This window comes from Parus major, chromosome 11 (genome assembly GCF_001522545.3).
Source record: "Parus major isolate Abel chromosome 11, Parus_major1.1, whole genome shotgun sequence".
Lineage (NCBI taxonomy): Eukaryota > Metazoa > Chordata > Aves > Passeriformes > Paridae > Parus > Parus major.
The window spans coordinates 12403802-12412911 of NC_031780.1; the positions used below are offsets into that span (position 1 = coordinate 12403802).

Below are 9110 nucleotides of genomic sequence, written 5' to 3' on the forward strand. Positions count from 1 at the left end.
ATTTAGTAGCAATTTCCTACACATTTCAGTGCAAACCAGCTGTGGAACATTTTAGTGATGTCTACTTGGGTCCTTCTCTCTGACTTTTGGAGGGAAGAGTGCTGGACTGTGAAATTTGTGTAAACTAATGAGCTGTACTGAAGTAAGATATATCACAGATGGCACGAATGGAAGCAGAAACTTCTTGGAAATGTATCTGCTGCCTCTTGTGAGCTACTCTGAAATTGCAACAGGAGGTGTACTTGTTTCTCATGAAAGCAGAGAGGTTTCAGGCCTCTTCATCCTTCTCTGTAAGTGTTTAGGCTCTTGGGCTAAATCTTTCTGAAATTCCAGCTATTGACAACTGTGTGGAACGGCTGGAGGCAGAGACAGGCTGTGGGCAGGCTGAGCTGGCTTGTGAAGCCACTGTGCCATTGATAGAGCTCTTCTAAGTGATGGGAACCCTTTTGTGGCAGAAGTTTCAAACAGCAAAGCAGCAAGGTAGTAAATAACCAAGATTTTGTTTCTGGGTGACTTGGTTGGCTAAATGAACTCAGACAGCGAGCACAGGCACAGGCCAGAGCTGGCTCTTGCACATCCAGGCACAAAGGAAGCAAGTTGTGGTTCAGCTGGGAGATGGTGCTTTGCAGCTGTAGGAGTGCTGTCCTACACTGAAACACATAAGTGAAATCATTCCATTAGCAGAAGGGAGAACACTTTTATGAGTGCTGTTTTCAGAGGAAAAATACTGGAATTGCCTGGTTTGAGTCCATATTTTAGGGAGGATTTGGAGATACACCAGTATTCTACTAGAGACCACAGAAATCAGTTATGGCTGAGAAAACTAGCCTCATGCTGTTAAAGTGTTAAGAGATTGATTTTCCTCAATTAAAAAAAAAAAAAAAAAAAAAAGAAAAGAAAAAAAAAAAAAGGAAAGGAAAGTGGAGGAAAAAAAGTTGTTTGGATGTGATAAGAGTGTCACATGGTACCTTGGCAGAGAAGAGAAAAATAACTGGGAAGTTTTTTACCCTTCCTGACAATGAAACAATGTGCCTCAAGTTCCAGGGCTGGATCTATTAAATCAGGGACTACTCTTTTTACTGTTTTTTTTTTTTAATTTCTTCTTGTCCTTGTTAGGTCTTGCCGAAACCACTGTTGATAAGGAAATGTTTCTCTGATGCTTTTTCCACAGTTTTTAACTCCAAGGGGTTAAGTTCTTTTGAGACGTCACCTGGCTGAATGGGCAGAGTATGTAATCGGATAATCTAACGGAGCTGGGCTCAGGGCCCCGGCAAGAGCCGGAGGGGTCACCAGTGGCTCCCGCCTGCCCAGCTGGGGTTGTCGCACGTCTCCTGAGCTCGCTGAACGGTTCCTTCAGTGCTTTATTTTCTGCAGCGCCGAGTCTTTCCTTCAAAGGGATGCCATATGCCTGGAGTCCTCAAACAGTGACGTAGGGGGAGAGGGAAAGGGAAAACCGTTCTTGACATAAAGTGCTCCGCCACTTTTTGAGTTGCTCGCACACGAATATACACGAATATACCTGTGCGCTCTGCCTCCTCTGGCGCCCTATCGGGGCCCCCAGTATCAGCTCTCCAGCTTTGTGGGAAAGGGCCGCGAGGGTTAGGAAAGTTGGGAAATTTAAAACGAGTGGAAGATGCTAGTGGGTCATTAGGACAAGCGGGAAGCTGCAGGGCTGTTTGGAAAGTTTTTGATAGGCGTTGCCAGGCGGGAGCAGCGCTCGGTGGGCCCCGCTCGGTTTCAGGGCTTTGGCAGAGCCCGAAGGCGCGCAGTTGCAGGTAAAGACAAAATCTACAGGAAACCCAGAGAATGCCGGTGCCCGCGGGGCGTGCTGGCTCTGCAGAGCCCGCGGGTGCCGCCCCGGGGAGGGGGAAGTGCCCCTGCAGCAGGACGGAGAGGAGAACGGCGCTCCCCGAGCCTCCATCCCAGGGCGGTGCCGGTGTCCGCAGGGTCCCTGCCCAGGGCCCCGCGTCGCGCTCCGCCGCTGCCGCCCGTGCCCGCCAGGGGGCAGCGGCACACCGGGCAGCGGAGGGCGGGGGCCCCGGCCCGGGCTGCAACCGCGGCCCGGGCCTTTCCCGGTGGAACCGCGCCGCGGTCCGGGCCTTTCCCGGCTGGAATGCTCGCAGGGAGCCCCGGCCTTTCCCGGTGGAACCGCGCCGCGGTCCGGGCCTTTCCCGGCTGGAATGCTCGCAGGGAGCCCCGGCCTTTCCCAGCTGGAATGTTCGCAGGGAGACTAGGCCTTTCCCGGCTGGAACGCTCCCAGGGAGACCAGGCTTTTCCCGGCTGGAATGCTCGCAGGGGGCCCGGGCCATGCGGGGTGCCAGGGCCGCAGGGAGCACGGGCAAGACAGGCTCAGCAAGAGCCCGGCCAGGGGGCGGGGGAGCGGTCAGCGGGATCCTGGCGCCGCAGGACACATTTGGCCTCTGCGAGCCATCAGAAAAGAAAGGAGCGGGGGAAGAGCAAGAAAAGGAATTAAAATTATGCGTCTGAGCATTGTTTGGCTCGGTTGGAATGGTTCTCATATAGGTTGGGATGCTTATGCCAGTAAAACATGATGGAAAGGCTGTATTGTTTCCCTGCTATCCATCTGTACCAGTACCGTATCCTATGGTATTTTTAACCGTTCCCTATGGAGCCTGCTCTGGCTGATGATTACAGAAAGAACAGAAAGGAAAAATAGAGCTGCATAACAGAGGACTTCCTTCCCCAGGCTGAGGGCTATCCCGCACAGTCCTTTCCCGGATCCTGGAAGCATCAATGAGAACAGCTGGGGCTGTGTGTCGGGGGGCGATGGGCGGGAGCTGCAGCCCGGGGCCGGGCACTGCGAGCGGCTTTGTGCGGCTGCACTGCCAGCTCGGCCCGCGCTTCCAAACAGGAGGCGCAGCGAGGCTCAGCCACGAGGCTGAGGAAATCACCAACTTGATTAAACTGGAATTTTGATTTAAAGTTGTTTTATTTGGGGAAAATCAAAGGTGGTCTTCTGTTTCTGCATCTGTGCTCCAACTGTTCTGCAACTGAGAGCTTGTGGAGATGAACTTGAAAGCAGAGGGGCAGAAAGTTGTTTCTGGGTTGCAGTTTCTTTGTTCGACTTGTTACCTGGAGCATTTATATTAGAACATGTAACAAAATTAAAAGCTTGGTTTAAAAGATAGAAATTTCTATTTAAACATTGAATTAGATTTGGGTGAGATATGGATACTCTTTGTAAGCTACCTCTGAGCTTTAAAAACAAGGAAACAAAACTGCCCCAAAATTAGAAACAAACTCTCCTGGCTCTGCCCACTACTCCAGCCTGTCCCAGAGGGATGACTTCAGTGTTTAGGGGGCAGTGGGAATGACAGGCAGATGACCTGGAGCACTCCACCTCCTGTGCAGGAAGCGCTGTGCCTACCTAAAAGATACAGATCATGCAAAAAATGATGTGTTGCTTTGATTTGCTATGATAACATGTAGCAAATGCAGACTGGCTCATTTATTAAGAGTTTCCTCAATATGCTGTTGAAAGATTTCATAAATGCAACAGCACTTAAAAAGCTGTTTTTCTCCAAAATTCCCTGAATGAGGAAACACCCTCTTGGCACACTGGTTTCTTTCCTGTCTTCCCACAGTGGCAAAGCAGGTTTGAAAACTCCTTGCTCACAAGCCTCAAATAGGACTCTGAAGGAAAGAGTTTAATTTCATTTTTTTGATGTGGGAAGATAACAAAATTAGTATAATTGTTCTCTGCAGGACAAGTGCTGTGCAGGCCAGCCAGCCACACAGTGCTAAGCTCTGTGCAGCAGAGCAAGGTGCCCTGGCTGCTGCTATTTTGTACACCTCTCCAATTATTCTTGGTGATTTTTGGAATTAAATTGATCCCCTTTATTATTTTATTGGAGAACTGAGAAGTATTTAGAGAAGCATACTTGCTCCTTTCTCCACAGGGTGGAGCATGGCTGTGTCAAGGAGGTCACCTGGCTCAGGGGTGCACCAGGGCTGCTGGGGACATTAACACATCAGCAGCCCCTTAGCAAAGGTCCTGGAGCTTTCCCATGAAGGCAGGACCTCCTGTGCTGCTCATGTTCCATGTGCTGGCCTGGGCAGAGTGGCACATCCCAATGTCCTGGGCCTGTCTGCCCTGGAAAAATGCAACCCCTCAAAAGTGGAATAGTTTATCACTGTGGAAAATAATCCTTCGTCACACTGGTGTGCAAAGTCACCTCCCATGCTCAGGCACAAACTGAATTACCTGATTAATGTTAGTCTTCATCTGTACTTTCAGGCTGGGCTAATTTTAGAGCCTGGAATAAGGTTGATAATGGATTTGGTTGGTCAGAAATAGCTATTCTGCTTTGAATACACCGAGCTGGATGGAGATGAATTTCCCCACAGAGTCAAGTTGTTGAAGCTAAGTGGGTTTTGCCCACGTAGTGTGTCATCTGCAATTAGCCACCAGGGCAGGGCCTCTCTCAGAGATGGGCACTGGGCACAGCTGGGCTCCTCAGCATACCTGAGGCCCCATCCCATTCAGAAAGAGACAGGGGGCTCTGGAAGTCATCCTAACCTGCCTGCCAGTCCCAGCCTTTCCCTGTGGGATGGGGTACCTCAGCCCCTCAGTGACAGAACTACAAGCTCCCTGGAGGCAGAGGCTGGTTTTGGTACTGATTATTTGTGGTATCTCGCAGGTGACATTTCACTGTCTGTTTTGCTGGTTTCTGTTTGAAAATAAATTGCTGTGTCAAAAAATTGATGCAGACACCTGGAATGTTTTGGTGAATGACGAGGCTTGGAAGGCACATTTGTCCATGAATAAAGGTGGATAGAAATTCCCTTATAATCTCTTCCCAGTGCATTTGCATTTGTGAGCCCCTTCCAATCTGCCTGTCCCCACTGCAGTGCTGTGGGTCATGGTTATGCTGTTGTCACATGGGCCTGTGACAGTGCACTGTTGCTAGGAAGGTACCACAAGCCAGCACACAGGGCTGTGTGGAGACATTGGTATTTCAGGGAAGTCTTGAAAATAATTAAAATTCCATCTGGTCTCTTCATTAAGAAAAATACTTCCAAAGAGAAATGGGATGCCAAAAAGAGGGAATACCCCTTCTCAAGTTTGAGAACTCTCTCTGTGGGGCCCTTCTTTCATACTGCAGAGCACCTGCCCAGTGGGATGTGGCCGTATCCCCACCACACAGCGTGCCCCTTTCCCATGCCCACTCTGACTCCCAGGTTGATGGAAATATTGGAGGTGAGATTTCAATATTGAGGTTCGATGTGAATGAATGGCATGGATGTTGTTTCATGAAGAAATTTTTTGAGAGCAAATTGCTGTGGATCAATGTAATCTAATTCCTTTGCTTCTGTGATCTAAATACCTGCTTTAATAATTTATTAAGGGGGAGCGTCTAATGGGCAGAAGGGAAATTATAAAGGGTGGTTTAACAGAAAGTGGTATAGGGCAATAAAATATTGAAGTCAGTCATTAAAAGGTGGGTGATGTCAAAGTAGTTAAAGGTGGGAGGAGAGAGGGAAAGTAAAACAGGCTTTGAGTGTTGGGCAAGAAGCCCTACAGGACTATTAGAAAGTCTGGTGGGTATGAGGTTTGTTCTGTGCATTTCCATAGACCCTAAGGGCATGGGCTAGGCTAAAGGGTCTTTTGTCTCTGAATTAGATTTTAAACATAAAACTGAAGAGATACTATAGGAGGTTTCTGGTTCTCAAAATTCGCTGCTCTTTTCTCTTCTGCTATGAGCTTAGTTCACAGAAAGGGTTTGTTATGGCTTGAGCTGCTGGACCTGGGGCAGAGAACCCCTAAAGCAGCCTTGCAGGCAGCTTGGTGCTGTTGGGGGACTCAGGTGCACAGAGCCATCCAGGTGCCACTGTGTCAGCCATCGTCCTTTTCCTCTTGTTGTATGGCCCATTTATGGAGGAAAGTAAAAGCAGACAAAAGCTGTTCTGAGGTACTTTAGAAGGGAAACATCCTCACTGCTCACACTGTCCACAGAGAGAGTGAGAGGAGTGAAGCTGTGCAGCAGTGACAGTATTTGGGGCAAAAATAGCACCAGGAGGTACAAGGAGGATTTAATTGCACTGAAAGTTCAGCAGATCTTGTTCAGTTACTTGAATGTAAGTATTCAGCTGAGTCTCACCAGAATCATAGAGTGTGGTACATTCTAATTCTTTCTGAACCTTATTTTCTGTACTTATGGGGGTCCTTACACAAACTGACACACAGGGAATGTGGGTCCTGTTCACACAGTGCCTTTGAATTTGCTTGTGCAAAAGCTTTTAGCATGGACATCACATGGACATGATCTGGTAAACAGCAAGAATGGAGGCTTGGGGGAGAGGGTGGGATTTTTTGCCTTATTATGTCTTTAAATACCTTATAATGTGCTATTTAGGTTCCTGGACATAATTCTGCATTAAATAGAATGCAATTAGAAGGACTTACCTGAGCCTTGCTTTGCCTTTCAGGCAAGGACTTGTCCAAGACACCACTTTGATTTTCTGCCACATTGGAAATTCTTCCTTAAAGTTCTGAGGATATTTCTGAGCTGCAGGGTCCTGGTGACAGTCCTGAGGCTTGTGAGGGCTCAAACAGGCTGATCATGGAGGGCTAAAGAAATGCTGCGAAGAATTAATTATTTTCTTCATGTATCCTTGATTATCCAATATTGATATATCCAATAACAATAATCGTAGGAAATTGTAATTTGCATCGATTTTCTATATATTTATTGTTTTTTAAAGCTTACTCTGAAGAAAAGCATACTTTGATGTCTTATACAATTCTGGATCCTGGCTGTACTCTGTGAGCTCTTCGTGTATTTCTTTTGCTATTAATAGTACTTACTGATTTGTATGTAGTAAGTGATTTAGTCAAAACTACTTGGAGGCCAAATTTTCCAGGGACTTCTTGTGGTTTTACAGTATCATTACTAATGGGATGAATTTCAAATACATTCAAATTTGTTTAATATTTAGCAATCTGAAGTCTATGTAAGCATTGCTTCTAGCGTGCCTGCTCTAAATGGTCAGTGTGCATTAGGAAAGGTTTGTATCCATGACATTGGTTCGACAGAAAAGCACCGAAATAAATAAATGCAATGGTAACACTTTGCCAAACTGTGTTCTAAACAAAATCCTTCCCCCCACTTTCATTCACCTCTAATTCTGACTGGCCCCTCCCCTCTCCCCCCTCTTGCCAGGCTTTCATTCCTTCATTTATGTGGTGCTCCGGAGCTGTTGGTTGGAGGAGCTCCACAATGGGGGCAGGAGTTGGGACAGAGCGGCTGACAGGAGTAATGGCTTTGCTTTGTACGTCTGTCATCTAATGCTTAACTAATGCAGAATTACTGTCAGCCCCCCGTGGAGCTCACTTTCCTCTCCACCTGAATGCGTAATGACTCCGTGGCAAGGAATTTGAAATAAACACTTAATGGCTGGCCATTTAGAAAATTAGGGAAGTAGCCGAATTTTGTCAGGTTATTGTCTCGCCAGGTTTCTCTGCCCCGTGACAGGTTGGGACAGGCGACACTGCGAATCCCCACGGCGCAGGTGGTCCCTGGGCAGCGGGGCACCGACCCCACTGGGATGCAGCTCTGCCTGGGACACCAGCAGCCACTATTGCCTGAGCCTTTCTGCTCCACTTGGGGCCGGCTTCCCCTGAAGGGGTGCTCTGCTCACAGGAATCTGTCCCCGGTGCCAAGCCCCTCGCTGGCAGCCGCGTCCCTCAGCAGTGCTGGTGCGTGGGACTTCTCCTGGGCTGCAGAGCACCCTGGAGCCGCCGCGATGCTTCGCCCCAGAGAGCAGAGCAGTCCCCGCTGAGCTCTTGTCGCTCAGTTTGCAAACCCCTCTGGAACCATGTGGGAGGAAATATGTTTTCTAAATGGCAGTCATTACCAGCTAATGGGAATGTTAGCAAACGGGGAGAGCTTGGAGACGCGGGGGTGGTCGAGTGGGGGCCAGCAGGAGGGCTGTGCCACCACAGGGGCTTGGCAGGATGTGGGGGTTTGCTATGGGCAGCCCCAAGACAGCCAGTGCCTCCAAAAATGACCTCTGGACCTGGTGAGCTACAGCTTGGTAGGATGGAGGCAAACCCAGGTGGCATCTCCTTGTTGTCAGGATTATGTTCCCACTCCTCAGTGTCTGTTCCCTCCCACAGAGGGGCCCAGTGGTTTATGGGAGCACATGAGTATTTCCATGCTGCTTTCTGACAAAGTAGTATGGGTTAGCTTTCATCAGTTTTGGCTCAACTCTGCTCAGCTCTGTAGTGGCCTGCAGCCTGTCCCAGCGGCCCGGTGACAGCTGAAGCCAGCTGTGCTTCCTAGGGATACTGCTGGGATCAGAGGCTGTTCTTTGCCCAAGGTCCAGTCCTCCTGAGGTCTCTCTGGAATCTGCACCAAAATCCGAGGTTGTGCATTTCTGCCTGCCTTGTCTGTCATCAGAGACATTCAGAAAACAGCCTTGACCTCCCTGCTTTGGGCAGGAAGCGTTGATATACACAGAAAAGTTGTGGAGGTGGAAACATTTCCAGCAGTGCTGTTAAAAAAGTTACACATCAGCTTCTTCAGTGAACTGAGTATCCTGTTTTCACGTGTGGTGCAATAGCTGTGTTAGATCACAACTGAAGAAAACTGGCTGGGCTGAGATACCTGCTGTGAGTGGGCAGTTGTGAGCTCCTCAGCACAAGGATGGGACCACCCTGCCATGTGGGAAGATGTTTTCTGACCCCAGTCGTCAAATTTAAATTTGTTATTGTTAGGTTGTTTTTTTTCCCCTATACTAATTTCAGCTAGCAGAAAACATTCAGGAGAATAATTGGGTTGAAAAAATTTAAATCTACCACAATTTCTCAGTACAACCACCAGGGAAAATACATTGCACATACAAATATCAAATGAGGTTTTAAAAACAAGCAGTGTCAGAAGTGATTGGTGTTTAGGATTTGAAATACTGCATGAATATTGTATTTGAAAACTCAAACATGAGCCAAAACCACAGTGTGAAGGCTGGGGCTGCTGGGCAGTGTCGTTCTTGGGAGCCCAGCCAGTGTGGCCATGCCCTGCCCTGTGCTGCCACAGGTCACAGGTGCCTTTGATCCATGTATGCTGTGTTATATCCACACTGCCTCT

General features: G+C 48.3%; 1 long non-coding RNA gene across 1 annotated transcript; it reads right to left on the reverse strand.

The window, feature by feature from the left end:
* Positions 1 to 2931: 2931 nt before the first annotated feature.
* LOC107209987 lies at positions 2932 to 6786 on the reverse strand. The gene is made up of 2 exons (XR_001523783.3): positions 6428 to 6786; positions 2932 to 3093 (listed from the first exon to the last, which is right to left on the reverse strand). It is a non-coding gene; the product is annotated as an uncharacterized LOC107209987 (long non-coding RNA).
* Positions 6787 to 9110: the final 2324 nt, after the last annotated feature.